Consider the following 8,467-nt stretch of genomic DNA (forward strand, 5'->3'; position numbering starts at 1 on the left):
ACCGACGAGCTCGGGGAGCCACACCGCTCCCATTCCGGAGCTCGGCGCCCGCAGGGAGGGCCGCAATGGAGGCCGGCGATGGCGGATGCGAGGAGGTCGTCTACCCCCCTCGCTTCGGCCAACAGTGAAGGGAGAGAGAGCCGGAGGTATTGCGGAGGAGCTGCGGCGGCCTGGGGTCTCTGGTAGAGGAGGAAAGAATCGAGGGGAGGCTCCGAGCATGCTAGCCCCGCGGAGGCCGGAGCTCTACCCCTCGACCATGGCTATGGCACAAGGAGGGGAGGCTTGGGGAGAAGAAGGGGAGCACGAGAGGGTTCCAGGGATAGAGGAGGAGGGTTCTGGAGGAGCTAGAGGTGCTCGGGAGGCTCTAAGTGGAGAGGAGGAGCCGAGAGAGCTCGAGAGCTCTCTGGAGCTCACGTGGGCATGGGCGCCACACGTCCCAGAGGTCATTGGATGCTAGCTAACGTCGTGGAGGAAGTCAATGAGGGATGGGGGAGTGCTCTAGCTCTCTGGGGCGTGCTGCAGTTGCGGGACACGAGCTAGGAGATGAGGAAATGGTGCAAAGCACCAGTAGTGCAGGCTGACAGCGTGGTCACCATGGCCACGCGTGTCTACATGGTCCAAATGGCCAGTCAAACGTGTCTAGCACGTAGGGCACACCTGCAGCAAAGGAACTCTGGAGTTTGGCAACTAGTGAAGGTGGTTTGAACTAGTTTTGACTGCTGCCAAGTTTCTAACAGCAAACTTAGAGCTGACAAAAATGGGTCTCAGGAGGGAAGCCTTGGGGAGAAATTATGTCTGGCAGTGTTAGGCATGGAAGCACTTTAATACTGCAAAGTTCCAGCCCAAACAAGGGAAGATAGCTACTACTTGTTGTTCAAAGCCACTTTTCAGCCAGAAATGGACTTGGGAAGGTGCTGCTTATTTTCTCCACATGAGCATGCCATATCTTGGTTCTAAATGAAGCCTTGTCATATATTAGATGCTCTGGAAAGAGTTGGGGGTGATAGCTTAAGCAGAAGAATGGGAAGAAGGGTAAAACAGGGCTGCCAAGGGTGAAAATGAGAGAAACTTACAAAGGGTCCTTCCCCAATAATTGACCAGTGGCCATGGGAAAGTTACTGGACATACAATATGACTATGTGAGGCTGTGGTAGAAAGTTGAGCTCAAGGGTAAAAGTGGAAGGCGCAAAAGAAGCCGAATTAGTGAGTGCCCACAAGGTGTCTGATATGTGGTTGGGCCACCAGATGAATTCCAATGGCTATGAAACTTAGTAGGGTCAAACAATAGATGAAAATAGGCTTGCACACAAAATTTGGGATTTGCTGGAGGAGTTTTCCAATGTAGACTTGAAAAACCCTAGAAATGCGCAGAAATGAGTTTCTACTTAGAACCCTATTCAAATGAATTCCCACAAATCCAATATTTGGTGTAGGGGCATTATTTGAGCATTAAGGCATGCACAAAAAGTTTGAGGATAATTGGATAAACTTTATAATGTAAAGTTTACCAAAGTCAGAAATCAACAGAGAGGGTTTTGAGGGTCTTAGGACAAGTTCCTATATTCTCCTTGGTGTACCACTTGGTGTGGATGCATCATTGGAGCACTAGAACATGTCCACCAAATTTGAGCACAATTGGAGACACTTCACAATGTAGAGTTGCTCAAATTTGATTCTGGACAGATAGAGTTTAGAGTGATTAGGGGAGCCAAATAAACTTGGATTAAAATGAAACGTGGCAATATCATCAATGCTATCATAGATGACATGCTAGAATTTTACTGGAATTTATTGAGAATTTTTTTTTATAGAAATATTCCAAAAGCTTGAAATAGGCAGGAATGGTTTTCGAGGGGTTTGCCCAATATTTTGAACATGACCATGTGTTGAAACTCATGAATATGGAATAAATATATCCACTGAGTTTCCCTAAATTTACATAAATACTTTGAAGGCAATAAAAATAAATTTGCTTCATAGGAGACCATTTCTGGCCTCACAGAAAGGCTTTTAAATAAAATAATAAAATAACTTTACAAAAATAATATGGTGGTTTTTGTAAGTCATTTTGATAATGGTTTTAAATAAAACAATTGGTGCAAAAGAAACTCTCTAATTTGAGGACTTGTAGTACAAGCCTCATCTCAGGGGTTTGAAAGTTTAATTCGAAGAAATGCTTTTTGGAAAAAAATAATATTGGGTAAAAATAGATAGTTATCCTAAACACATGGCATGATCATTAGGCACGAGATCATGGGATGAGAAGATGATTAAGAGAGTGACAGGATCTATTAGGTATCAAACACAATCATGCAAACAAGCAAGGCAAAAAATAATCACTCCAAGCATCACAAGCATTCAAAAAAAAATTAGTCCTAAATTTTGAAATAAGTTAGTTTGTCAGGAAAGCCAAAAACTGGGGTGTTACAATATCGTAGGACTGATAGGTCGCGAGCTTGGGTGCAGGGCCATGTGCTAAGGCGTGTATGAGCAATCCGTCCGAACTGCCCTCTTCCGGGAGATTTTCAAGAACTTGCTCTTTGAACCAACACAAGAAAGTAGCGTTGTGCTTTACAGTAATTTCGTCGTCCGTCTTGAGCATCCCCTTATCATGGTACTTCTTTGCGATGCTTTCTTTGTGTCGTGCCACATAATCATCTACCACATCTAGGTGTTGTAGCACTACTAAGTTAGCCCTGTCAAAGCCATTCCGTCGATCCGAGTAGTCCACGTGCAATTCCCTCCGACCATTGTTGTGGCCATCTCCTTCAAGCTTCCCTTCGTGCTTTTTGACGGGCAAACCAACAACAGGGTCTCCGACGCTTATATAATTCTCGCAAAAGGAGATACACTCATGCGTCAGATACCCCTGGACGATGCTCCCTTCGGGACGGGCATTGTTACAAACGAATCCTTTGATGACCCCATTCAACCTCTCGAACAACATCATGCTGTGAAGGAATGTCGGCCCGAGGTCGATGATGTCGTCCACGATGTGGACACACAGATGCACCATGACGTCAAAGAACGCGGGCGGGAAGTACATCTCAAGCTCACATAGTATGACAACGATCTCTTCCTATAGGCTTAGGAGCTCCTTCACACTTATGGACTTTCGAGATATAACGTCGAAGAAGTTGCAGAGACCAGTAAGTGTCTTGCGGACATGCTTTTCCATTATCCCTCTAACGGCAACCGGGATTATCTGCGTCATCATCACGTGACAATCATGAGACTTCATCCCGCTGAACCTTTCCTCTTGGGCTCTAGAAATCTACTTATCTTCCCACAGTAACCGGAACTGAATTTGATTCCCATAAGGCACTTGATGAATTGATCGATCTCCTTTGGACTTAAGGTGAAGCAAGAAGGGGGCAATAATTCTCTTCCTTCTTATTGACTTTTCTGCCCTTTCCCCCTCACGTGTCTCCGTCTCCGTCTCCTCCATCAACTTTTTATGGTGGAGGTCTTTCCTGATCTTCAAATCTTCCAAGTCTTTCCTTGCCTTCGGCCCATCCTTGGTCTTCTCCGGCATGTTCATCAGTTTGTCAAGCAAGCTCTCGAGGACATTCTTCGTAATATGCATTTGATCAAGGCAATGAGGCGTGTCGTGATTGGGCCAGTACTCCAAGTCCTAGAAAACAGACCTCATTTTCCATACCTTCAGCAGCGGCTCTGGCGCCTTTCTGATCTTTCTCGGCTTGGGGCATTCTTCCAAGTTTCTCAATAGCGCGGCGATTTCGGCGCTGCCCCTCTTACGTGGAGGTCATCGAAGCACAACCAACCCATTGAATAGATCTCCACGCTTTCTCCATGGGTCATCCTTCTCGGGCCATCTACGATGCCCCATGTACATGATTTTCCAGACCCGCCATCTTTCATTGACGTAAGCTGCTGAGATGTTGTATCATCCATGCACCTCGTGCATTCGCTGTATCCGTGGCACACCTGGCCTGGGGTGTACCCGTAACCGAGATAGTCATGCACCGTCGTCATCAGCGCGACTCTCATATGGAAATACTCTCCTTTGCTGGCGTCCCATGTCCATGCCGGTGACTTCCATAACGTGTCTAGCTCGTCTTGCAGAAGCCCCATATACAGGTTAATACTATTTCCCTGTTGTTTCAGCCCTTGAATCAGCATGCACATGTGTATGTACTTTGTCTTCATGCACTTCCATGTGGGGAGGTTGTACATCCATACAAACACGGGCCATGTGTTGTGGTTGGTGTTATGGTTTCCAAACGGATTCATACCATCGGTACTCGCACCAAGCACGATGTTCCTTGGATCTTCTTTAGCAAATCCATATACAACATTGAATGCTCTCCATTGGATACCATCTATGAGGTGTCTCAGCCTCGGATCATCTCCATCGCCGGGCTTCTTCCTCTCCGCGTGCCAGCGCATGAGCTTTTCTTTCTTAGGATCAACAAAATACCGCTACAGACGGGGAGTGATCGGAAAGTACCATACAACTTTCTGAGGAGCTTTCTTTCCTTCCTTCTTGTATCGAGAAGCATTGCACCCTGGACAGTTGGTTTTTCTGCGTGCCCCCCTCCCGATGAATGATGCAATCATTGATGCATGCATGGTAGCTAATGTGCGGCAAATCAAAAGGGAAAACGATTTTCTTGGCCTCCTCGACACTACTAGGGCACAGGTTCCCCGCTGGAAGAACTTTATTATGTAGATACTTCAAATGCTCATCGAGGATTTTGTCTGTCCATTTGTTTTTGGCCTTCGTCTTTAGAAGTCCGAGCGTGAAACTCAAGCGGGTCACCTCGGGATCGCAACCGTCATACAAAGGAGTCTTCGAGTCCACTTCAAGTTGAGCCAGCTTGGCCTCCTCTCTAGAAGCAGCTCTCTCTCTAGTCGTACTCTTGCGAAGGAGGTCTTGAACATGAGGGTCTTGCACGACTGCACTTAGTAGCATCGAAGACTACGTCCCGACCACCACCTCTTCTCCTCCATGTCCAGACTCTTCTTCGCCGTGTCTAGAATCTTCTCCGCCGCCGTCATTTCCGAACTCTTCCCCGCCGCCATGTCTGGCACCATCGTCTTCGTGTCGATCGTTCATTTCTTCGTCTAGCCCCATGTCGTTATTCCCTGCCATTTGGACGTCCTCATAATCATCGTCTTCTTCACATATCTACCTAGTATAGCCATCCATGAAACCATTCATCAGCAGGTGCGCCTTCAAAGTGCCACGAGCAAAAGGGTCCAAAAGGACTCCTTCCTTGCATCTGGCACACGAACATCTAATCCTAGTCCGATTATTTGCATGCATGTCCATCACCGCAGATTGCATGTACCGCTCCACCTTCCATCCACTAACCTTCATGACCGACAGTACGGTATATAACAAGCAAAAAAGTTATAAAATAAATAATGCATGCATGCATGCTTCAAAGTCATATAAAATTTTGGCATGACCTTGCCTAAAAATAGGACATATTGAGTTTGCTCGAAATTCATCGAAACGGAAATAAATCAACTATTCGGCAAAACATAAGCAACTCGAGGGCATGTCACACTCGCACAAATCTCTCCCCATATATATATATCCCAAACACACATATTCTCATTCACACAAATATTCCCATTCTTCAAATGAACAACTTTTTTTACTCACTGATATATCTCCCGGCTCGAGAGAGATGATGAGAGAGTGACCGATCGAAAGAGCACGTGTGGATGGCTAAATAGCTTGCTAGATCTAGTTGTTGGGGAGGAGAGGTGAATCTAGTTATCTAACTAATGGAGAGGGAGTTATGGTGAAGGGGGGCATTAATGGGGAGAGGTAGAGAGGTAGCTAGCTATGACCAAGAGAGATGTGAGAGAGGCCATTTATGAAGGAGAGTTATGGTGGAGGCGGACATTAATAAGGAGAGAATAGAGGTAGGAGGAAGAGAGAAGAAGAGCAACAATGGTGCGGAGAGTGGAGAGTGAAAAGGAGGGGGAGGTAGGTCAAAGTGGGGGAGAGGAGGGGAGAGGGGTACAAAGGTGGCACCAGCCGCAACTAGAAGTAGCGCTGCATACCAGAAAGCGCTACTACTATTATTGTAGTAGTACCGCTGGTTATAGAAGCGCGCTACTACTAATAGGGGCCAAATAGTAGCAGCGGTGGTTCAAAACAAAGCGCTACCGCTAAAAACTTAGGACTAGCGTGCTATTTTTTCCAAAAAAAGATTCAATTTTTTTCTGGTCAATATGGCTTAATCTCTGGTCACTATGGCTTAATCTCAAGTCAAATCACACTCCGTGGTAAAACTTCCCAAAAGGTCACCCATCCTCACACTACTCCAACCCCAGCACGTTTAACTTCTCAGTTCTATCCAAGCACGTTTAACTTCTTAGTTCTATCCAACCCCAGCACCAGCTCACTTAAAATGCACTTGTTGATATATCTATCATATCAATCCTATTAAACCTTGTCGATGTCTAGGACTTTGTTCATGTTATGTGTGATGAAATTCTGAAAAACTATTTCGAACTTCCCGGTCATATTACGTATCATATTTTGAACATTTTTTCCAAAAAAATTCAAAACCAATTTTTTTCTGTTACTAGTGGCGCACCTAGCAAATGGTGCGCCATTACTAAGTTTGAAAAATTTTCCATTTCCCCCCCCCCTCTAGATCTTAAAAGCCCTGTATCTTTTATTCTATTAGGTTTTTGGGGATTCTAAAAATCTTCAATGGGGTTCCCCTAGTTGAATTCGGATGTAACTTTTCGAGTAGATGATTTTTCGTATAAAAAACTTTTTAATCCGAGTTCCTACACAAAAGTTATGCCCATTTTACTAAATTCCAAAGAGATTTTGCAAATAAAGTCGAAATTCATATTTGTAAATTTTCCCAACAACTAGACCACATATCACATGGGAAACTTATTTTCTTTTATTTTTTTGACATTTCCATCATTTTCTTTTATTTTTTTAAAACTGAAAAGGCGGTCCATAGCGGGGTGGTGTGTGCATTAGTAATGGTGCACCTTCACAAAGTGCGCCATTACTATGTGTATGACTTGGTCAAAGTTAGTAATGGCGCACTTTGTACAGGTGCGCCATTACTAAGTTGACATAGTAATGGCGCACCTTTACAAAGTGCGCGATTACTAAGTTTGACCAAGGTTTGACCAAGTCATACACATAGTAATGGCGCACTTTGTGAATGTGCGCCATTACTCTGTCAACTTAGTAATGGCGCATCTATACAAAGTGCGTCATTACTATGTGTATGTCTCGGTCAAACCTTGGTCAAACTTAGTAATGACGCACTTTTCACCTGGTGCGCCATTACTATGTTGGTTTCTAATGGCGCACCTACACATGGTGCGCCATTACTATTTAGTAATGGCGCACCACATGTATAGTGCGCCATTAGTGTCCATATTGGCTATAGCTGTTTTTCTAGTAGTGTTACCCCATAGTTTTATCCTTCATAGCAACGATACATGCGTGTCATGTCTCTTTCTGTCACTGAGATGGGGCACTGCAAGATCAAACCCATGACAAAGCACCTCCTCCCATTGCAAGATAAAAGACCAAGTTGGCCAGAAAAAAACCAATATCGAAGAAGAAATACGAGGCTTTAATAATCAAGCATGGATATTGATGGGGTTATAGTCCTAGGGTAGGGTCATAGGCCTGCCCTATAGGTCCTACCCAAGGACTACCCCTCCCAAAGGACAAGGGCCTTAGTCAGTTCCGACTGAATTAAGGAATCCCCATCATCCAGTCGGTAGCAGATCCTCGATGACGTCCAGTCGGAGAGTAACATTCGGAGCGTGTCTAGCTGACCGACTGGATACCACTCGGTACACCGTGACCCCTGTGGGGGGAAACGGTCGTATGTTTCGAGGTGCATTTATTAGCATTTAGGTCGTCCGTTACATGTAACGTACACATTCAATCGCCACTACTCCGCCCCTGAATCAGAACCGTTGTGGAGGGCAGCGCACTCTATATAAGCCACCCTCCCCCACTGGTAAAAGGGTTAGCAAATCATTGTATTCCATATTCCACTCGACAACAAGCTCCGAGAGCACTGAGACGTAGGGCTGTTACCTCCACCGTAGAGGGGCCTGAACTCATACAACCTCGCCGTAGCTAGGACTCTGCCCATCTCATTCGTACCCTACACATCTACTGTCAGGCTTATACCCACGACAGTTGGCGCCCACCGTGGGGCAGGTGTCTAAGCGACTTCCGGCGAGTTTGCGACTACTTCCTTTCGTCATGTCGACCGGTGGAGATTCGAACATGGGTCACCAGATCTTCTTCGGCGCTCTCTCCTTCACCGTCGACGATTCGGCGTGGCTTCGGGAGGCACCTCTCGACGTCGAGGCGCTTCCCCGCCGTGGGGCCACGCACTTCCATGCCGGCGCCCGCGGCGTTCTTCTTCTCCAACAATCGGCTCCATTTTCGACCTCCACCTCCGTCATGCGCTGCAACAAGCGGTCC

This window comes from Hordeum vulgare, chromosome 2H, assembly GCF_904849725.1.
Source record: "Hordeum vulgare subsp. vulgare chromosome 2H, MorexV3_pseudomolecules_assembly, whole genome shotgun sequence".
Taxonomy (NCBI): Eukaryota; Viridiplantae; Streptophyta; class Magnoliopsida; order Poales; family Poaceae; genus Hordeum; species Hordeum vulgare.